The sequence below is a fragment of the Mesoplodon bidens genome, assembly GCF_964165515.1.
Source record: "Mesoplodon bidens genome assembly, chromosome: 2".
Classification (NCBI taxonomy): domain Eukaryota; kingdom Metazoa; phylum Chordata; class Mammalia; order Artiodactyla; family Ziphiidae; genus Mesoplodon; species Mesoplodon bidens.
Genome location: NC_138177.1, coordinates 141596336 through 141619796, shown reverse-complemented (window position 1 = coordinate 141619796; position 23461 = coordinate 141596336). Strand labels below are relative to the sequence as shown.

Sequence of the window (23461 nt, the reverse complement as noted above, 5' to 3'; positions counted from 1 at the left end):
CCACCACACACCCTAACGTGACACTCACCCTAACCTACCTGATCCGCGTAAAAGGCCCGTTCCAGGGCGCAGGAGCGGCTGGCCGTCCTTCCCTGGCTTGTGGAGGGCCCGGCCACCCAATCCGCCCCCACCAAGCCCTCTTTGGACGAACGGGGAAACTGAGGCCTGGAGAAGGGACAGCGCCTGTGCGCGTCACCCAGTGAGATACAGAGCGGGCGGCAACCAGGGATTCCCGGGGCAGGGCTCTGGCGAAGCCGCGGAGACTGCTCGGGGTAGGTCACCCGCTGCACTCCTCGCCTCGTGGGCGCTCTGGGAGCCGGCTGAGCGCAGGGACCGCGGACTGAGCACCCACAGGCCGGGGGACAGACCCTCTGAGATCTCACCACCACCACCCAAGCTGCGAAAATGGGAGTCGGAGGATGGGCGCTCACTCCCGCGACGCGAACCCATCACACGCACACTCCCACGCGCAGCTGAGAAAACGAACCTATCGCGCGTGCAAACCTGCAAAAAGTCGGTAGCCCATGCACGCCCGCTCCCACACACACCAAACACCCCGCAAATGCACACTCGGGGACACGACGTGCCATACACACTACCCTCATTCACCCGCTCAGACTCTCAGCAACACTAGCAGCCGCACGGTCTCACACTCTCCGCGCGCGCGCGCTGCGTGCCCCTCCACAGAGCCTTGGGCCTTCCATCGTCCCTCCTGGAAAAGGGCCCCGGGCCCCCAAACTCTCCTTTCCCCTCGCGCTCCCCGCGCCATCCCAAAGCTCCCCAATTCCACCTTCCCTGGGACGCCAGCCTCAGATGTCTGGCCGGGCGCCCGCCCGCTTCCCGGGCCGCGGGCCGCGCCCCCTCTCACCTCGCCCAGCTCACCTCGCGGCGGCCGCAGCAGCTTGCTCCCGGGGCGCGAGGCTAGGCGCGCCTCCACTGGCGCCGCAGCCCCAGCAGCAGCAGAGTCCAGCGGGGCGGCACCCCGGGGCGGGGGCGGGGCCGCGGCCGGCCTGACAGCCTCTCCAGCCACTGGCTCGCTGCGGCCGCCGCGCCGAGGCCAATCGCGGCGCGAGGGCGGGGCCTCCGCCCTCGGGCCAGGGCCAGCCGGGCGCAAGGCTGGGCGGAGGGTTTGACAGGCGGCGGCCGGCGGCGCCCGGTGCTGTGCGGCCCCTCCCTCCTCAGGCTGCTGATGAGGGCAGGCCCGCGGGGCGGCGCCGCGGGCTGCAGGGCCTGGGCTCTGTCGTCGGGGCTGGGCTGGCCTGGGCGGCGGAACGCCTTGGGTATCAGGAAAGCCGGGCTCAACCTGGCTCTTCTCCACCTTTCCCAGTGGCTGAGACAAGACCCTTCTTGCCCTGTCCAGCATCAGTTTTCTCCTGGTCAAATGGGACCGGCCAACCCTGCTACCGCGGAGACAATGGATGTGAAAGTGCTTTCAAAGTTTTCTTGCAGAATCCAACCCACTCACTCCAGAGCTCCCACAGCTTTCGCAGAGGGTCAGCGGCGAGGTTGGGACCGAACCCACGGCTCTCAGACCACTTGTCTTAAGTTTTTGTTTCTGTGGTGTTTTTCACCAAAAAGGAAACAGACTAGAGGGCCTCATTCCGAACTTAAACAAAAATAGATACCCGGATCCCAACTAGAAAACACCCCAAGTGAATCTGTGAATCTATCTGGGAGCAGGGTCCCAGCACCTCGAATTTTAGCGAGCCCCCAGGAGGTGCTTACAGCCCTGGGGGTTGAGACCCACTCCTCTAAGTTCCTCCAGGACCTGCAACCTGGTTCCCCTGCATTCTGGCTCCCCTCACAGACAGCAGTGTCCCAGTGAGTCGGGCCCAATGTGTACAAAGAACCCTGGACCGGGCTTCCCTGGTGGCGCAGTGGTTGAGCGTCCGCCTGCCGATGCAGGGGACACGGGTTCGTGCCCTGGTCCGGGAAGATCCCACATGCCGCGGAGCAGCTGGGCCCGTGAGCCATGGCCACTGAGCCTGCGCGTCCGGAGCCTGTGCTCCGCAACGGGAGAGGCCACAACAGTGAGAGGTCCGCATACCGCAAAAAACAAAAAACAACAACAAAAAAAACCAAACAAACAAACAAAAAAGAACCCTGGACCAAGAACAAGACCTCAGGGCGACTGGAAGAGGTAGCTCAGTTCCCTTTTCTGGGCCTCAGTTTCCTCCTGTGTAAAATGGGGTTATTCACCCAGGCCAGGTCTATTTGCCAAGGCTACTGGAGTTTCCACCCAGGTCCTTGAGATGGTCTCTGTGTTTCATGTCGGCCTGCCCCGCTCCGCACTGTTTACTGGTGATCTGGGTCCACTCCAAGGACCCTGCCTGGCTCCGCACTCTTTGAAGAGAGGGGTCTGGTCTCTTTGGCCTTGGTCTCAAATTGAAAAATGTATATGGAGCCCCTCCCTACTACTCAACAAGTCAGGCCTCACAACATAGGAGTCCACACAGAGTAAGAGACCTCAGGCAGCATCCCCGGATTCTTGGAAAACCAGGATTTCAGAATCACAGAATCCTAAAATCTGATTTCCTATCATTGGTTAAATATAGCATCTTACAATTAGAGAGCAATAAAGGTAGGAAGGACCTTGGAGATTTCGTTAGACCCACCCCCACGTTCAGAGGAGAGAGGATGTGACCGGCCCACAATATGGTGGGGTGTGGCACAGCTGGCACTGGAATCCAGGCTTCCTGACTCCTAGTCCAGCACTCTTCCTCTATACCAGCCTGATGCCTCTAATAGGTACAGGATGTCAGCCAATCCCACCCATTGCACACAGGCCAAGGGCCATGGACTGCATAAGACAACACAAAGGTCTTGCCTCTACCCGAGGATCTGGAGTTGGGGATTACTGCTACTTATATGGCAGGAGGGGAAGGGTTGGAAGGAGTAAGAGTAGCTCACCAACGCCTCCAGCACACCACCAGGTGCTCCTCCCCCAGCCCCTTGCTCTTCTGAAGCTCTAGGGCTGGTTCTGGCACTAATAAGCCTTGCGGCTTTAGGTAAATCAGGACCTCATTCTGCACCTAAGTTTCCCCCTCAACAAACAAGAGGACTGGGAGATCACTGACCTTTCCAGTTCTGCTCTTCGGCGAGGCCAGGCACCAAGTCCTCTGCCTTCCCTCCCCACCACACGTACACACACATACCCACACACACAGCACTGCACACTTAGTCAGAACTCAGGAAACATTTGCTGTAGAAGTCACTTAACAAACTGGAACTGCAGGCAAAGATTCTCCAAATTTCCAAGTTGCAGCAACAGCTCATTTAGTTATTCTTTGCTGAGCACCTACCCTGATCCAAGTCCCATGCCTGAGCTAGGGACATGGAGTTCCTGCCTTTCCCTCAGTGAACTCACAGCTCCACCCTACCAGGACGGATGGGTTTGTGAAGCCTGGCAAAGCAATGAGAAGGTTAATCTACTCAATAGAACAGACCTCTTAAACGTAGTATGTGGCAGGACCTCTTTGCAGATATACAGAATCCAGTGGGTATATACATTTTTTTTTCCTAGAAGGAAACACAAGAAGTGTTAACAGTGGTTAAGGGAATGGAGAACTGGGGGGAAGCCTGTACTTTTCATTTTACCTTCTCTGAACTGTTTGTATTTTCTAACAATATATATTTTCCTCTCTCCCTTTCAACAAGGGTTATTTAAGAGTAGTAGGATTACGGACTGTAATTTTTTTCTTTATACTTTTAGTATGAAAATAAAATTCATTAATATTTTAATTGTCAAGAACAAAACAAAGCAAAACAAATAAAATCCACTTCTCCCTTTAGCAGGCCAGGCAATAATGTGTGCTTTTTTACACTAACCAATGTGCCTGCTCAACACAGTCCATCTTGTTTTGAGGTTTCTTTGGGTTGGGTTTTTTTTTTTTAATTTATTTATTTTATTTATTTATTTTTGGCTGCGTTGGGTATTCATTGCTGTGCGCTGGCTTTCTCTAGTTGCGGTGAGCGGGGGCTACTCTTCGTTGAGGTGCGCAGGCTTCTCATTGCGGTGGCTTCTCTTGTTGTGGAGCACGGGCTCTAGTTGCGCGAGCTTCAGTAGTTGTGGCACATAGGCTCAGTAGTTGTGGCTCGCGGGCTCTAGAGCTCAGGCTCGGTAGTTGTGGCACATGGGCTTAGTTGCTCCACGGCATGTGGGATCTTCCCGGACCAGGGTTCAAACCCATGTCCCCTGCATTGGCAGGCAGATTCTTAACCACCACGCCACCAGGGAAGCCCTCTTTGGTTTTTATTTTTGCCCTCTGGTCCCACATATGGTCTCCATCTGTATCCATCTGCCAAAACAAACATCATTATTTCTTCTCTGACTTTGTTCCTCCTCCTCTCCCATACTCCCGTATCTGATCTGCCATGAATACACCTAATAGTCCTCCTCCACTCCATCCTCACTCCTCACTGCTACATCTCTTCCCAACTCTCCTTCCTGCCTCCAGCTTCATCTTCTTCCCAATCATTCATTTTCCGTACTGGTCTCCCTATAAATCTCTAAAATATAGATCTGACCATGTCACTTCCCTGTTTAAGCCTCATTAACAACTTCCAATGGCCATCTAAATATAGTCAAACCATTTTCTCACCGCACCTCTTAGCTCTATCCTCTGTTCCAAGTACCTTAGAATATTTTTCATCTCCTAGAACCTGGAACATATATTCATGCCTTCATAGCCTTGTATATGATATTTGCTATGCTAACACTTTCCCTTTGGTTCACTCCTTCCTAAGAATCATTTAATACCCAGCTCAAGCGTCACTTTTTCCCAGAAGACTTCCCTGAATCCTCTGGCTAGAATTATTTTCTTCCTGCATATTCTCACAGCAATCTCTGCTTCATTCTATCTCAGAACTTGTTACACTGATTTATAATGACCTATCTGTCTCTCCCTCTAGACTGAGAGCTCTCTGAGAGCAGGAGCACCTTTTGCCTTTGTAACTCCAGAGCCTAGAACTGATTCAGGCACAAAGTCAGCACTAGGTAAGTGTTTATTGAATGTTGATTGAATTATTAAAGAATGACCACTACTTCCTTTGCTTGCCTGAATTTCTGGCTAAGTGCATCTTCATCCTATTGTGACCTCCCCCCTCACCACCTTTATAAGCATATACTCAGAAAAAATAGACATTTGTATGTCTAGGGTCTCCTGTGTCCTAGAGACATGAGGAAGGAGAAGGAATAGAGGTGATAGATGTTACGGTGCTTACCCTACCTCTATTTCTTGCAGCAAGGGAAGAATTAACATTCACTGGGGAAACCACTATGTGCCGGGTACTATGGCTGATAGTCTCCATATGTAATCTCATTTAATTCTGACAACTCTGAGAAAAAGAGGATATCTTTCCTATCTTATAGATGAAAAAAATAAAAGCTCAAAATTGATTTGCCAAAGTTCTCATGGTCAAAAGTGTCTGCCTCCCATACATCTATGGCCAACTTATCTTTGATAAGAGTGCCAAGATCGCTCATTGAGGAAAGGATAATCTTTTCAACAAATGGTGCTAGGACAACTGGATATCTACGTACAAAAGAATGAAGTTGGATCCCTATTTCAAACCATATACAAAAAGTGACTCAAAATGCATCAGCTTCCTAAATATAAGAGCTAAAACCATAAAACACTTAGAAGAAAGCATAGGGATAATCTATGTGACCTTGGATTTGGCAATGGATCCTTAGATGTGACACCAGAAACACAAGCATAAAAGAAAAAAATAGATAAATTGACTTCACCAAAATTAAAAACGTTTGTGCATCAAAGAACATTATGAAGATAGTGAAAAAACAACTTAGAGAATGGGAGAAAAATATTTGCAAAACATGCAACTGATAAGAGTCTAGTATCCAGAATATAAAAAGAACTCTTACAACTCAACAACAAAAACAACCCAATCAAAAAAAATGAGCAAAAGACATAGAGAATGGACTGGAGGACACGGGGAGGGGGGAAGGGTAAGCTGGGATGAAGTGAGAGAGTAGCACTGACATATATACACGACCAAATGTCAAATAGATAGTTGGTGGGAAGCAGCTGCACAGCACAGGGATGTCAGCTCGGTGCTTTGTGACCACCTAGAGGGGTGGCACCGATAGGGAGGGTGGGATATGGGGATATATGTATACATATAGCTGATTCACTTTGTCATACAGCAGACACTAACACAACATTGTAAAGCAATTATACTCCAATAAAGATGTTTAAAAAAATGGGCCGAGGACTTGAATAGACATCTCTCCAAAGAAGATACACAAATGGCCAAAAAGTATGTACATAAAAAGATGCTCAACATTATTAGTAATTAGGGAAATGCAAATCAAAACCACAATGAGATATCACTTCACACCTATTAGGATGGCTATAATTTTAAAAATTAAAAATCAAAAGAACAGGGACTTCCCTGGTGGCGCAGTGGTTAAGAATCCACCTGCCAATGCAGGGGACACGGGTTCGAGCCCTGGTTGGGGAAGATCCCACATGCCGCAGGGCAACTAAGCCCATGTGCCACAACTACTGAGCCTACACTCTAGAGCCCAGGAACCACAACTACTGAGCCTGCATGCCACAACTACTGAAGCCCATGCTCATAGAGACTGTGCTCCACAACAAGAGAAGCCACTGCAATGAGAAGCCTGTGCACCACAACGAAGAGCAGCCCCCGCTTGCCACAACTAGAGAAAGTCCACGCGCAGCAACAAAAACCCAAAACAACCAAAAGTAAATAAATAAATAAATTTATTTTTAAAAAATCAAAAGAACAGGAAATAACAAATATTGGCAAGGATGTGGAGAAAGTTGAGCCCTCATACATTGCTGGTGGGAATGTAAAATGGTTTAGCCACAACTGGAAAACAGTTTGACAATTCCTCAAAAAGTTAAACATGGAATTACCATATGACCCAGCAATTCTATGTCTAGGTATATGCCCAAAAGAACATTGTTGTGAAAACAATCCAAATGTCCATCAAAGAATGAATGGATGAATGGATAAACAAATTGTGAAAAAATATATGTAAAGGAATAAAGTACTGACACATGCTACAACATGGATAAACCTCAGAAACTTTACGCTAAGTGAAAGAAGCCAGACACAAAAGGCCATGTATTGTATGAGTCCACTTATATGAAATATCCAGAATAGGTAAATTCATAGGAGATAGAAAGCAGATTAGTGGTTGACAGGGGCTTGGGAGAGGGACCAATGGGAAGTATCTGCTTAATGGGTATAGGTTTCCTTTTGAGGTAACGAAAAAATGCTGGCACTAGGTAGAGGTAGTCATTATACAACATTGTGAATGTACTAAATGACACTGAATTGTTCACTTTTAAATGGCTACTTTTATGTTATATGAATTTCACTGCAATAAAAACTTCTAATGTAATTAAAATTTAAAAGATTATCTACCTGAGTCCAAAGCCTGGGCTTTTCACTGCATTTCAGGGCTCTCACTGGGGTCAGTCCATAGAAGAGCTTCTATAATCGTTGTGGCTCTGGTGCTATCAAGCTGAGGGACATGAGCAAGTCACCATCCCTGGTTCCTCAATACTACACCTGTCAAATAAAGGTGATAGTACCTGACCCACCAGGCTTCTGTGGAGACTCAATGAGAAGGTGGAAAAAGGTAAAATCAATTGGAAAATGAGAGGTAATGATGATGATTAATGAAATACCCAACTTACTTCTCCTACCATTTCTAGAATTCATCTTATAACTTGAAGATGCTCTTTTAAAAAACAAATCAGCAACTTCCCTGGTGTTGCAGCGGTTGAGAACCCGCCTGCCAGTGCAGGGGACACAGGTTCGATCCCTGGTCCAGGAAGATCCCATCTGCCATGGAGCCACTAAACCTGTGCATCACAACTACAGAGCCTGAGCTCTAGAGCCCACGAGCCACAACTACTGAGCCTGAGTGCCACGACTACTGAGCCCACATGCTGCAACTACTGAAGCCCACGCGCCGAGAGCCTGTGCTCCACAGCAAGAAAAGCCACTGCAATGACAAGCCCATGCATGGCAATGAAGACCCAATGCAGCCAAAAATTTTTTTTTAATTTTTTATTTAAAAAATAAAATAAATAAATACCAAATCAAACAAACAAAAACCTGGAGAATCCCAATATGGAACACAGTCACAAGAGGCCAAACATGATGTTTTATTTGTAAACTCATATATGATTAGAGAATAAGAACCAATTTAGGAATAGAAAGAAACTTTCTTAACTAGATAAGGGCAGCAACAAAAACAAAAAACCTACAGCTAACATCACACACTTACACTACACTTAGTGATAGAGACTGAATGCTTTCCCCCTGAGATCCAGAACATGGTAAGGATATCTACCTTCACTATTCCTATTTAACATCATACTGGAAGTCCTAGCAAGTGCAGTAAGGCAAGAAAATAATTAAATAAAAAGGCATACAGCAGAAAATTATAAGACACTGATGAAAGAAATTAAAGATGATACAAACAGATGGAGAGATATACCATGTTCTGGGACTGGAAGAATCAACATTATGAAAATGACTATATTACCCAAAGCAATCTACAGATTCAATGCAATCTCTATCAAACTATCAATGGAATTTTTCACAGAACTAGAACAAGAAATTTCACACTTTGTATGGAAACACAAAAGACCCTGAATAGCCAAAGCAATCTTGAGAAAGAAAAATGGAGCTGGAGGAATCAGGCTCCTGGACTTCAGACTACACTACAAAGCTACAGTAATCAAGACAGCATGGTACTGACACAAAAACAGAAGTATAGATCAATGGAACAAGATAGAAAGCCCATATGGTCACCTTATCTTTGATAAAGGAGGCAAGAATATACAATGGAGAAAAGACAGTCTCTTCAATAAGTGGTGCTGGGAAAACTGTACAGCTACAGGTAGAAGAATGAAATTAGAACACTCCCTTCCACCACACACAAAAATAAACTCAAAATCGATTAAAGACCTAAATGTAAGGCCAGACACTATAAAACTCTTAGAGGAAGACATAGGCAGAACACTCTATGACATAAATCACAGCGAGATCCTCTTTGATGCACCTCCTAGAGTAAGGGAAATAAAAACAAAAATAAACAAATGGAACCTAATGAAACTTAAAAGCTTTTGTACAGCAAAGGAAACCATAAACAAGACAAAAAGACAACCCTCAGAATGGGAGAAAATATTTGCAAACAAAGCAACTGACAAAGGATTAATCTCCAAAATATACAAGCAGCTCATGCAGCTCAATATCAAAAAAAACAAACAACCCAATCCAAAAATGGGCAGAAGACCTAAATAGACGTTTCTCCAAAGAAGATATACAGATTGTCAACAAACACATGAATGGATGCTAAACATCACTAATCATTAGAGAAATGCAAATCAAAATTACAAGGAGGGGGGCTTCCCTGGTGGCACAGTGGTTGAGAGTCCGCCTGCCGATGCAGGGGACACGGGTTCGTGCCCCGGTCAGGGAAGATCCCACATACCACGGAGCGGCTGGGCCTGCGAGCCATGGCCGCTGAGCCTGCGTGTCTGGAGCCTGTGCCCCGCAATGGGAGAGGCCACAACAGTGAGAGGCCCGTGTACCGGAAAAAAAAAAAAAAAAAAAAAAAAATTACAAGGAGGGGAATTCCCTGGTGGCACAGTGGTTGAAAGTCCACCTGCCAATGCAGGGGACACGAGTTTGAGCTCTGGTCTGGGAAGATCCCACATGCCACAGAACAACTAAGCCTGGGTGCCACAACTACTGAGACTGCGTGTCACAACTACTGAAGCCCACGTGGCTAGAGCCCGTGCTCCACAACAAGAGAAGCCACCACAATGAGAAACCCACACACTGCAACAAAGAGTAGCCCCTACTGGCCGCAACTAGAGAAAACTCGCATTCAGCAACAAAGACCCAACGCGGCCATAAATACATAAATAAATAAATAAATTTATTTTTAAAAACTACAATGAGGTATCACCTCACCCTGGTCAGAATGGCCATTATAGAAAATCTACAAACAATAAATGCTGAAGAGGGTGTGGAGAAAAGGGAACCCTCTTGCACTGTTGGTGGGAAAGTAAACTCATAGAGCCACTATGGAGAACAGTATGGAGGTTCCTTAAAAAACTAAAAATAGAACTACCATATGACCCAGCAATCCCACTACTGGGCATATACCCTGAGAAAACCATAACTCAAAAAGAGTCATGTACCACAATGTTCATTGCAGCACTATTTACAATAGCCAGGACATGAAAGCAACCTAAGTGTCCATCAACAGATGAACGGATAAAGAAGATGTACTACATATATACAATGGAATATTACTCAGCCATAAAAAGAAACGAAATTGAGGACTTCCCTGGTGGCGCAGTGGTTGAGAGTCTGCCTGCCGATGCAGGGGACACGGGTTCATGCCCCAATCTGGGAGGATCCCACATGCCACGGAACAGCTGGGCCCGTGAGCCATGGCCGCTGAGCCTGCGCAACCGGAGCCTGTGCTCCGCAACGGGAGAGGCCACAACAGTGAGAGGCCTGCGTACCACAAAAAAAAAAAAAAGAAAAAGAAACAAAATTGAGTTATTTGTAGTGAGGTGGATGGAACTAGAGTCTGTCATACAGAGTGAAGTAAGTCAGAAAGAGAAAGACAAATACTGTATGCTAACACATATATGGAATCTGAAGAACCTAGGGCCAGGACAGGAATAAAGATGCAGACGTAGAGAATGGACTTGAGGACATGGGGAGGGGGAAGTGTAAGCGGGGACGAAGTGAGAGAGTGGCGTGGACATATATACACTACCAAATGTAAAATAGATAGCTTAGGAGAAGCAGCCGCATAGCACAGGAGATCAGCTTGGTGCTTTGTGACCATCTATAGGGGTGGGATAGGGAGGGTGGGAAGGAGACACAAGAGGGAGGGGATATGGGGATATATGTGTACGTATAGGTGATTCACTTTGTTATACAGCAGAAACTAACACAACATTGTAAAGCAATTATACTCCAATAAAGGTGTTTTTTTTTTTTTAAAAAAAAAAGAAGGCGTACAGGTTGGAAAGGAAAAAATAAAACTGTTGGCAGGCAACCTGATCATCTATGTAGAAAATTCCATGGGATCTACAAAAACAGGTTCCTCCTAGAACTAATAAATGAGTTTATTGAGGTTGCAGGATATAAGATTAATATACAAAAATCCATTGTATTTACATATACTAGTAATAAACAATTAGAAATGAAATTTTAAAAATACTATTTATAACACTGAAAAGTATATACTTAGACATTAATCTAACAAAACATGCAAAATCCATATGCTGAAAACCATGAAACTGATGAAAGAAATCACAGAAAATATGTAAATGAATGAAGAGGTATATTGTGTTCATGGTTTGAAAGATTCAATATTGTTAAGATGTCAACTCTCCCCAAATTAATCTGTAGATTCAACATAACTTCAACCAAGATCCTAGCTGGATTTTTTAAATAGAAATCAACAAACTAATTCTAAAATTTATTTGGAAAGGAGCTAGAATAGCCAAAACAATTTTGAAAAAGAAGAACAAAATTGGAGGACTCACTATTTGATTCTAAAACTCACTATAAGGCTACAGTAATCAAGACTGTGATAGTGGCAAAAAATCTATACACATAGATCAATGGAACAGAATACTCCTATTCTATGGAACCCACATATGGCCATATGCTTTTGTCAAAGGTACAAAAGCAATTCAGTGGAGAAATAATAGTCCTCTAACAAACAACGCTGGAAAGGCTGCACATACATATGTAAAAAAATGAACCTCAACCTATACTTCACACATTATGTAAAAATTAATCCCAAATGGACCAAAATGCAAAGCTATCACTTCTAGAAAAAGCATAGAGAAAATCTTTGTGATCTCAGGTTAGGTTAAAAAGTCGTTAGATAATGATGCCAAAAGCACAATCCAGAAAATAAAAAGTTATTAAATGGGACTTCATCAAAAATCTAAAATTTTTGCTCTGTAAAAGATACTGGCTGTTAAGAGAATGAAAAGACAAGCCGCAGACTGGGAGAAAATATTTGTAAATTATTTATCCAACAAATGACTTGTATTCGGAATATATAAAGACCTCTTACAACTTAATAAAAAGAAAACAAACAAATTTTCTAAATGTGCAAAAGATTTAAACAAACATTTCACCAAAAAAATATGAGGATGGAAAGATGAAAAGATGCTCATCATTAGGGAATGCAGAGTATAAGCATATTGAGATACCACTACACACCTTCAGAATGACTAAAATTTAAAAATAAAACAAAAAACTAACAATATCAAATGCTGGCAAGGGTATGGAACAACTGGAACTCTCATACCTTGCTGGTAGAAATGCAAAAGGCACAACCACTCTGGAAAACAGTTTGATATTTTCTTATAAAGTTAAACTTAATACTTGTCATATAACGCAGATATAATCCAGCAATTCCATTCCCAGTATTTACCCAAGTGAAATGAAAACCTATGTTTACACGAAAACCTGTACATGAAGATTTTTAGCAGCTTTATTTGTAATCCTCAAAAATGGGAAACCAAATGTCCTCAACTGCAGAAAGAACAAACTGTGGTAAATCCACAGAATGGAATATTACTCAGCAATAATATGGAATTAACTATTGGTACTCATAACAATGTGGATGAATCTCAAATGCATTATGCTAAGTAAAAGAAGCCAGGCTCAAAAGACTACAGACTGTATGGATTCCATTTCTGTGACATTCTGGAAAAGGCAAAATTACAGAGAACAGATCAATGGTTGCTAGGAATTAAGAATTGAGATATTTTTTTAAATTTTTTAATTTTTTTCATCTTTATTGGAGTATAATTGCTTTACAATGGTGTGTTAGTTTCTGCTTTACAACAAAGTGAATCAGTTATACATATACATACGTTCCTATATCTCCTCCCTCTTGCGTCTCCCTCCCTCCCACTCTCCCTATCCCACCCATCCAGGTGGTCACAAAGCATCAAGCTGATCTCCCTGTGTTATGCGGCTGCTTCCCACTAGCTATCTATTTCACTACAAAGGAATAAGGAGGGAGGAAGGGTCAGTGAGAGAATTGTTCTTTATCTTGGTGTTTACATGATTCTATGCTTTTGTCAAAACTTGTAGATATGTACATTGAATTCTACTGTATGTAAATTTAAAACAAAAAAGTCAAGTTGATTATTCCTAAAAGTAGTCTCTTCTGAATGAAGCTTCAGTTTAATCAGACTCTCTCTAGAAATAGAAACTGTTAAACGGCTTGAGAAGCCAAGTTCTACTAAACTCATTTTCTCCGTCTCACTCTCCTTTCTCCCCTCCTCATCCTGTGTTTTCTCTTACGTGAATGATGACACCACCAAGCTGGGACCCTGGGAGTTATCCTAGGCTCCTTTCTCTCTCTTCACCTACGTTCAGACTCCAAGGCCTCTGATTCCTACCTCCAATGTACCTTCTGTAAGTGCTCCTTCTCTCCATGTCCACATGTGTGGCCCTTGCAAGCCTCATGGTCTCTAGCCTGAACCACTGGACCAGCTTCTCATCTGGGTCTCCCTGCTTCCAGCCTGGCCCTTCCAATCCATCCTCCTCCCTGCAACCAGAGTGGTCTTTCTAAATCACTGATCCAACCATATTGCTCACCTAGCTTAAAGCCTTCTGAGTGCCCCTGGCTCTTTGGGGGCAGGAATTGTTTCATTTGCCTCTGTAGCTCTAGTACGAAGCACAGGGCCTACCATCCATGCACACTCAGTGAATGATGGTTGAATAAATGCATAAGTTAATGAAGGAGTTAAAGGATGTGCAGGCCCTCAAGAAACTCATTCAGAGAAGTCAGAAGACAATGGCTAAGAGTGCAAGGAGGAAGCACCGTTTGTATCCCAATCTCTTTCCTTGTCCAACAATATTGATTGAGTACCTACAATGTCCCAGGCACTGTCCTAGGGGCCAGAGATTCATGGAGGTTCTGACTGGTGGAGGACAAAAAGTAATCAACTAGGACTTCCCTGGTGGTGCAGTGGTTAAGAATCCGCCTGCCAATGCAGGGGACATGGGTTCAAGCCCTGGTCTGGGAAGATCCCACATGCCGCGGAGCAACTAAGTCCATGTGCCACAACTCTGAAGCTCCCGCACCTAGAGCCCGTGCTCCACAACAAGAGAAGCCACTGCGATGAGAAGCCCATGCACCACAACGAAGAGTAGCCCCCGCTCGCCGCAACTAGAGAAAGCCTGCGCACAGCAACGAAGACCCAATGCAGCCAAAAACCAATAAATAAAATAAAAATTTAAAAAAGTATTCAACTAATCATACAAATGAATGCATACTTACAAACAAGGAGAAATGCCCCATGCTATGAGAGGATGTGAAGTGGGGAGGGGGTTCAGAGGCTTGACGGAGTCTAAAGGGTCAAGGAAGTCTTCCCTGAGAGGTGATGATTAAACTAGAATCTAAGAAGATATGAAGTTACTTGCTGTAGAGTTGAGGAAAAGCTTTCCAGAAGATGGAGGAGTACGTGCAAAAGGTGCAAATGTTTTGAAATGAGAGGAATAATATTCCTTCCAGGCAGCAAAAGAGAGGCAGTGTGATTGGAGCCACAGAGTGAGAGGAGGGAAGGCATCAGGTGAGACTGGGAAAGGGAAAGAGCTGGGTACAAAATCAGTGAAGGACTTTGGGTTGGAGACTGACATGATCAGATCTGTTCTGAAAATATCCAGAGTGCCTTTGTGGCTGACCATTCCTACCTGGATCCATCCAGATCTCCAAGGTTCACCTCAAATGGCCCCTTCTCCACATAACCTGCTTCCCCTCCCAACCAAACACTAGCACAAAAAGCCCCTCTCAGAGCATTTATTTTCTGCCTTATTACATACCCAGTTATAAACTATAGACCCCTTGAAGGCACAGACTTTCTATGTGTATGAGAGATAATCAGTGGTGTGTGGATTTAAACACATGTACTAAATTGTTTGAAGAGGTCAAAAAATTGGCAAATGAGGCTATGACAAATGTATATATGGAGTAAGGAATGAGATAGTTGATTATTCACATTTTTATTAATTAATATTTTAATTTGGTAAAGTAAATATCAAGTTCATCCGGTATACACTAGTATTATGTAATTCATATGCTTCTTTTTGAGTATTAAAATCATCGATATCTATAGGCAGAAAGCATTCTGAAAAATAGAAGAATGGAATGGTATTAGTGACTAAGTTTTAAATGAATCTTTCAATTACAAAAATCAATTTTAAGACATTTGATAGACATCTTCTTACCATAATATTTTCTTCTAAGACTTCTTATCTCTTTTGTGAAAACTATACTTACCTTACTATGTGACAAACTCAAAGACTCATGCAAAATTAGTGAGAAGGGAACTTAAAAATCATTCAGTCCAATTCTTTTATTTTGCAGTTGAAATAGAGGTTTAGTGATGAAATCTTAGTTCAAAGTCACACAGCTAGATGATGCCAGACTAGAACTTGCTTCTTCCAAAATCAAACTTCAAACTCTGGAGAAGAGACTGCTCACAGCCTATGTTAATATTCATTTAGAGCCCCAGTAACAGAATCCCAATTTATTTAGGAGTTACATACAACCTCTAAAAGACATTTCCCAGGCTCCCTTGAAGCCAGATATGGCCTCATGACTATGCTTCAGCCAATAAGATGCAAGGGTAAGGGTGTGGACTTTTAGGAAGTCTCCTTGAAAGGGAGGGGATTCACCATTCTCTCTTCTCTTCTTCATTCTTGTTTCCTGGAGTACAGATATAATGGCTGTAGTTCTAGCAGCCATTTGGGACCATGAGGATGAGGAGCACACCTTGGGGCTAGCTAAGTAGAGAGCTAGAATGAGCCTGAATCCCTGATAACTTCAGGAGGCAATCCTGAGACAGCCTATTTCTGGATCTCCTTTCATGTGAAAAAAAAAAGTATAAATTTCTGTTACTTAAGCCACCATTATTTTGAGTTTTTCAGTTATATGCAGCCAAACTTAACTAACCCATCATACTTACCCCACCGTAAACCCATTCCTCTCCCATCTCGGCAAATGGCAATTTCAGTCTACCAACTGCTCAGGCCAAAAACCTCAGAGTCCATATTACTGACTCGTTTTCTTTCATACTCCACAACCATTCCACCAGCAATTCTCATCAACTCTTTCTATGTAATAGACCCAGACCTGTCTGTTTCTCATTGCTTTCACTATCGCTCTGGTCCCAGTCACTGCAGGTGACCCTTGAACAACATAGGGCTCAGGGGCACCAACCCTCTGTGCAGTAGGGAAATCTGCATAGTACTTTACAGTCAGCCCTCCATATTTGCAGTTCCACGTGCATGGATTCATCCAACCACTGATTGTGTAGTACTGTAGTACAGATTTAGTGAAAAATAGCTGCGTGTAAGAGGACCCACGCACTCCCTTGGTTTTTCTCTTGCTTCTCTGGAAACTCCTGCCCCTTCGTCTTTCTTCATCTTCTATTCAGCCTTAAATGCTGGCTTAGATCTTCTTCCCTCTCCGGCTCTACATATTCTCAAAGGCAAGGTCATCCATCCATATCCCCAGAGCTGTCACCATCATCTAGAGGATCATCATTAAGAATTCCAGGGCTTCCCTGGTGGCGCAGTGGTTGAGAGTCCGCCTGCCGATGCAGAGGACACGGGTTCGCGCCCCGGTCCCGGAGGATCCCGCGTGCCGCGGAGCGGCTGGGCCCTCGAGCCATGGCCGCGGAGCCTGTGTGTCCGGAGCCTGTGCTCCGCAACGGGAGAGGCCACAGCAGTGAGAGGCCCGCGTACAGCAAAAAAAAAAAAAAAAAAAAAAGAATTCCAAAGTTAGAATGTGAAAAAGAATATATATATATATAACTGAGTCATTTTGCTGTACAGCAGAAATTAACACATTGTAAATCAACTCTACTTCAATAAAATAAATTTTAAAAAGGAGTAAAAAAAAAAAAAGAGGACCCACAAAGTTTGAACCCATTTTTCAAGGGTTAACTGCATCTTCTCTCACCTGCTTTACAGCAGTAGCCTCCTAACTAGTCTCCCTGCTTTCTTTTTCTTTTTTAAGATTTTTTTGATGTAGACCATTTTTAAAGTCTTTATTGAATTTGTTACAATACTGCTTCTGTTTTATGTTTTTGTTTTTTGGCTGCGAGGCATGTAGGATCTTTGGCTGCGAGGCATGTAGGATCTTTGTTCCCCGACCAGGGATCAAACCCACAGCCCCTGCATTGGAAGGCGAAGTCTTAACCACTGGACCAACAGGGAAGTCCCAATCTCCCTGCTTTCATTCTTACCTGTTTTCCATAGAACAGCCAGATTTAATTTTTTCTTTTTGCAGTACGCGGGCCTCTCACTGTTGTGGCCTCTCCCGTTGCAGAGCACAGGCTCTGGATTCGCAGGCTCAGCGGCCATGGCTCATGGGCCCAGCCACTCCGCAGCATGTGGGATCTTCCCGGACCGGGGCATGAACCCGTGTCCCCTGCATCGGCAGGCGGACTCTCAACCATCGCGCCACCAGGGAAGCCCCAGATTTAATTTTTTTAAACATAAGTTGGTCCACGTTACTCCTTCACTCAGAACTTTCCAGTGGCTGCCCCTGACTCAGAGTAAGAGCAAAGTCCTTGTTGTTGTCTACCAGGCCTGACATGATCTGGTCCCCTCCTCAGTCTCTGACCACCGCTACCGCTCTTCCCCTCACCCACTGAACCCCACCACCCTGCCCTCTTTGCTATCCCTTGAACTTATCAGGCATGCTCTGGTCTCCAGGTCCACTGCTTTTAGGAACTCTTCCCCCAGTTACCCACATATCACCACCCTTACCTCATTCAGGCCTCTGGCCAAACATCACTTTATCAGGATGGCGTTCCCTGACCACCCTATCTAAAATAGAATCCCACCCCAACTATCTACTGTCTAATTGTTCCCCTGTGTACTTGCCACCACACGATGCTTGTTTATATTCATTGTCTATCTCCCCCACTACAGCCTTAGTGTTGCTACTCTGAGCAACTTGCCATCCACATGGAAACTTGTTAAATATTTGCTCCCAACAAAAATAAGCCAGCTCCATCTTATTCGTTAATTAAGAAGATCTATAAGGGTAATATGGTTTTCTGTTCTAATAATAATAAGTATTATTATTACAGTTAACAGCAACCACAAAACATTAAAAATTTTGAAATAAGAATGATGGACAGCAGTACATCAGACCAATTTGTAAGACTGACTCCAGAACCAAATGTCCTTTTATAGCAGCCCAAGAGATACAAAGCCTTTTCTTACTGTTCTCATATGACCTCTGCAGTGAGAACAGGGCGGGGTCAAATTGACCACTCGTTATTTGGTGATGAACACAGCTGTCTTCTCATAACTCTCCAGCTTTATGGAAAATCCTGATAATTTATTAATGTTTTTTAAAACATGAATAAATAAAAGTCCACTAAAAACAGATTTATCTTTTCATTCACAAACAGCTTATTTCTTGTCAAAGTTAGGAAGTTTTTCCATTGGATTTATAAATTGAAATTAGAAATCTTTTTAGTAAACTACTCACCAAATAGGTCTTAAGCTTGAGACATTTTTGGAGACAATGTATTACTAACATTTGTTTTCCTGTGGAGAAGGAGCAAAGGCTGACAGAACATCACAGTTCCCATCTTCAAGGAGGACCAAGAAGCCAAGTTTAGCTTCTTCAAGAACATTTGCAAGGAAAAACAGCAAGCTATTTCTGAGGCTTTGCTTCAGATGACTGCTAAAATATTCCTTCTCTGAAGAAAAAGTATAGCTCTCAAGAAAACGAAGAGCCGAGCTTTGAAGACAGAGCTCCCTGCATCTGAATCCCATCTCCATTAACTGTGTGCCCTTGGACCTCTCCTCGCCTCAGGCTCCCCTTCTGGAAAACTGAGGTAAGCATCACAACCACTCCAGAAGATAGATGGCTATTAAAGATAAGAGAGTGGATAGTGTGGAGCACAGGGTCCGGTACCTAGTAGGTGCTCAATAAATGTTATCCCTACATAAACAACTGTCTACAGAAGTCCACGCAAGCCATCAGCACTTTTAAACGTAATATATTACAAAATTGATTTTTTTAGAACATTTGGAAAATACAGAAAAGTATGAATAGAAAACCTCCCACCAGTACTCTATGAATAATGCCTCCCCCAAACAAAAGAGAAGTGGTGTGGACTATCATTTTTCCTCTGACAACTTTGAAATAGTGACCTCTGCTGGCCAGTGGAAAACATGAGCTTTCCAATCCACTCTCGCGACTGAGCAAGGGTTGAGTCAGCCAGGGTTGGTCCGTGTCCCAGAAACAAAAACCAGGTGTTGCATTACAAGGTACAGAAATCATCACAAGGGTTACCACAATGTAATTGGGATGTTAACAAAATTAAAGGCTGGCCTTTCCATTTGCTTATCCGCCCAGAAGATTCTTTTTTCAAACTCCATGGTCTCCTATTTTTAAAATGTCATAATTACATGCAAATGTTACAGTCGAAAAACAATGCAAGGGGCATTAAAAATCAATCTTCCATGTAAGTCTCAGATTTTCCAACATGATGATCCAAAAGCAGAAGTGGTGACAAATGTGTAGAAAACAGAGTGAAAAAGTCAGAAGGCATCATTAAGAATATTACAACAAAAGGAGGAAAAGAATCTTTGGGAACACATGTATGATTCAGCTGGCGTAAACAGCCAACTACAAAGAAGGCTTTAAAAAACCCTACAAACCTCTTACAGATATGACCCAGAAATCCAGTTAGGAAGCAGTCACGACCCTTTTCTTCAGGCAGAAATAAGCTTGATGGAATAGGCTGCCCAAGAGTCTATTGGCTGAGATATTTAGACATGAAACATATTCCCACCTCTTAAGGTATGAAATAAAACAGAGGTTGCAAACGCAACCACAGGACTGTGTGGTTTGATTTGGCACTTACTGTATCTTTTTTTAATTAATTAGTTTCCAACATTTTGGAAATGGAGATTTCACAAAAATCTGAATTTCTGCCTTCTTAAAAACAAATGGGGAGATCTAGACATACCAGGCAAGCACTCTCCCATAGCAACAATCAACCAGGGCCAAACAGCAGTGGTTCCTTTATTTTATTTTTTAATTAATTTTTATTGAAGTATAGTTGATTTACAATGCTGTGTTAGTTTCTGCTGTACAGCAAAGTGAATCAGCTATACATATACATATATCCACTCTTTTTTAGATTTCCTTCCCATTTAGGTCACCACAGAGCACTGAGTAGAGTTCCCTGTGCTATACAGTAGGTTCTTATTAGTTATCTATTTTATATAAAGTAGTGTATATATGTCAATCCTAATCTCCCAATTCATCCCACCTCCCCTTCCCCCCTTGGTAACCATAAGTTTGTTTTCTACATCCGTGACTCTATTTCTGCTTTGCAAATAAGTTCATCTGTACCATTTTTCTAGATTCCACATATAAGCAATATTATATGATATTTGACTTTCTCTTTCTGACTTTCTTCACTCTTTTTTGTTTGTTTTTGGCCACGCCGCGTGGCATGCAGGATCTTAGTTCCCGACCAGGGATCGAACCTATGCCCCATGCAGTAGAAGCGCAGAGTCTTAACCACTGGACCGCCAGGAAAGTCCCTTACTTCACTCTGTATAACAGTTTCTAGGTCCATCCATGTCGCTGCAAATGGCATTATTTTGTTCCTTCTTATGGCTGAGTATAATCTCACTCCTGGGCATATATCCGGAGAAAACCATGATTCGAAAGGATGCATGCACCCCAATGCAGCACTATTTACAACAGCCAGGACATGGAAGCAACCTAAATGTCCATCGACAGAGGAATGGATAAAGAAGACGTGGTTCATATACACAATGGAATAGTACTCAGCAGTCGCTCCTTTAGATGGGGCACGTGCTCTCCGGTTTGCTGCGTTCCCCATCCTGACAGCCTTACTCATCACATCACCTGTTTGGCTTTTGTAAGCTCGAGATTGAGACCCTGGGTTTCTTTTACTTTTTTTTTTTTTAACATTTATTTATTTATTTGGTTGCATCGGGTCTTAGTTGCAGCGGGGGGGGGGGGGAGGGCTCCTTAGTTGCAGCACATGGGCTCCTTAGTTGTGCCAGGCGGGCTCCTTAGTTGTGGCATGAGGCATGCACGTGGGATCTAGTTCCTTGACCAGGGATTGAACCCTGGCCTGCTGCACTGGGAGTGCGGAGTCTTAACCACTGCACCACCAGGGAAGTCCCGAGACCCTGGGTTTCTGACCAACCTAAGACACTGAGGATGAACTGAATTCAGTTAAAACAATTATCAACAAGCACTGGGTTTATAAAAAGACATGATCCTTGAACTCATATATCACCATTTCCAGTAAGACCAAGTAAACTGGTTAATTATAATACATTATGACATGTTCATTGAAAAGATATAGAGGTGGTAAAGACAAAAGTGATAAAATTCACTTTCTTGCTTTTTGAGATGCTACTCAGCCCACTGATGTTCAGCCTTTCTTCTTTCCTAATAGATGCATTTTTTAAAATTAATTTATTTATTTATTTTTTGGCTGCACTGGGTCTTCGTTGCTGTGCACAGGCTTTCTCTAGTTGCGGCGAGCGGGGGCTACTCTGTTACGGTGTGCAGGCTTCTCATTGTGGTGGCTTCTCTTTATGCAGAGCACAGGCTCAAGGCACAAGGGCTGCAGTTGTGGCATTGCAGGCTCAGTAGTTGTGGCTCACGGGCTCTAGAGCGCAGGCTCAGTAGTTGTGGCGCACGGGCTTAGTTTCTCCGCGGCATGTGGGATCTGCGCAGACCAGGGCTTGAACCCGTGTCCCCTGCATTGGCAGGTGGATTCTTAACCACTTCGCCACCAGGGAAGTACCCTAATAAATGCATTATAAGGGTATAAATTTCCCTCTAAGCATGGTATTAGCTATATCTCACAAGTTTCAACACGTATTCTTATTACCACTCCTTTAGAATCATTTTTCTAATTCCCACCTGTGTCATTTTCTGTGGGAGATTTTGAAGTGTTATTTCTTAATTTCCAAACATATGGAATATTCTAATTATCATTTTTAATGGATTTCTACCTTAACTGCCTTACAAATATACTCTAAATCATTTAAATCCTTTGAAATTTGTTCAAACTTGCTTTATGGATCAACATATAGCCAGATTTGTAAATGTTCAATGTGAGCTTGAAGAGAATGCCTGTTTTTTAGTTGTCAGGTGCAGTGTTTCATATGTGTCCATTAGGTCAAGTTTGCTGATTGTGTCATTCAAATATTCTACATCCTTACTGATTGCTAAAATCTACTTGTTCTATCAGTTACTGAGAGAGGTGTGTAAAGAATCTTGTTGTAATTGTGGATTTATCTATTTCTCCTTGTAAGTGGTTCTGTCAGTTTTTGTTTTGTGCATTTTTTATTAAGGTATAACATACCAATATATAAAGCACACAAATCTTACATATCCAGTTCAACAAGTCTTTTCTGTATACACCCACATAATTCAAATCAAGATCTAGAACATTTCCAGCACCTCAGGTTTCCTCATGCCCTTCTAAGTCAATATGCTGCCCCTCTCTCCATTACTATTCTGACTGAGGATGATAACATGAAGCTTTACCTGTTCTTGAAATGCATAAAAACGTAATCGTACAGTATATATTCCTTTATGTCTGGCTTCTTTTGCTTAATACCATGTCTATGAGCTTCATTCATGTTGTTATACATAGCAGTAGTCCATTCTTTTGCTTGCTATGTAAAATTGCATTGTACAAGTGTGGCACAATTTATTTATCCATTCTACTATGGACAGACAATTGTCTCCAATTTGGGGTTTTGTGAAAAACCCTGCTGTAAGCATCCTTGTAAACATGACTTTTGGTGTGCACACACACTTATTTTTTGAGTGGTATCTCAGTATAAATTTGTATTTCCCTAGTAACTATGGTGCTGAATACCTATCTTCTTTTATAAGCCATTTCTATATCCTCATTTTTGAAGTGCCTGTTAATCTTTTGCCCATATTTTTTAATATACTTTAAGGCTATGTTATTAGGTGCATTAACATTTAGAACTGTTAACTCTCTCAAGAATTGAATCTTTTATTTTGAAGTGCCCCTCTTTATCTCTAGTAGGGGTTTTTGCCTTATACATTATCAAAAATTAATGCAAGTATACCGGCTTTCTTTTTGTGTCTGCATGTTTCTTTCCTATTTTTTTATTTTCAATATATCTTTCTTTAACTGTGGCTGTTGTTGACAGCTAACAGTTCAATTTTGGTTTTTTGTTTGATGATCTTTGCTTTTTGAGTGGAATATTAGTTTACTTATATTAATGTAATTACTGATATCTTGGGTTTATTTATTTATTTTTTGGTGGCCACACAGCATATGGAATCTTAGTTCCCTGACCAGGGCTCGAACCCATG

At 43.2% G+C, this 23461-nt stretch overlaps 1 protein-coding gene across 4 annotated transcripts in view; it reads right to left on the bottom strand.

The window, feature by feature from the left end:
• Positions 1-950, bottom strand: part of GLIS1 (GLIS family zinc finger 1) — a 228342-nt gene extending 227392 nt beyond the window's left edge. For 3 of the 4 annotated variants that reach the window (XM_081220193.1, XM_081220196.1, XM_081220195.1), the window contains exon 1: positions 869-910. The gene's annotated coding sequence lies outside the window, so the exon portion shown is untranslated. Of the gene's footprint in view, positions 1-868 lie in introns of all 4 variants that reach the window. The other variant, XM_081220194.1, reaches the window with a different exon arrangement.
• Between the last annotated feature and the right edge of the window lie 22511 nt (positions 951-23461).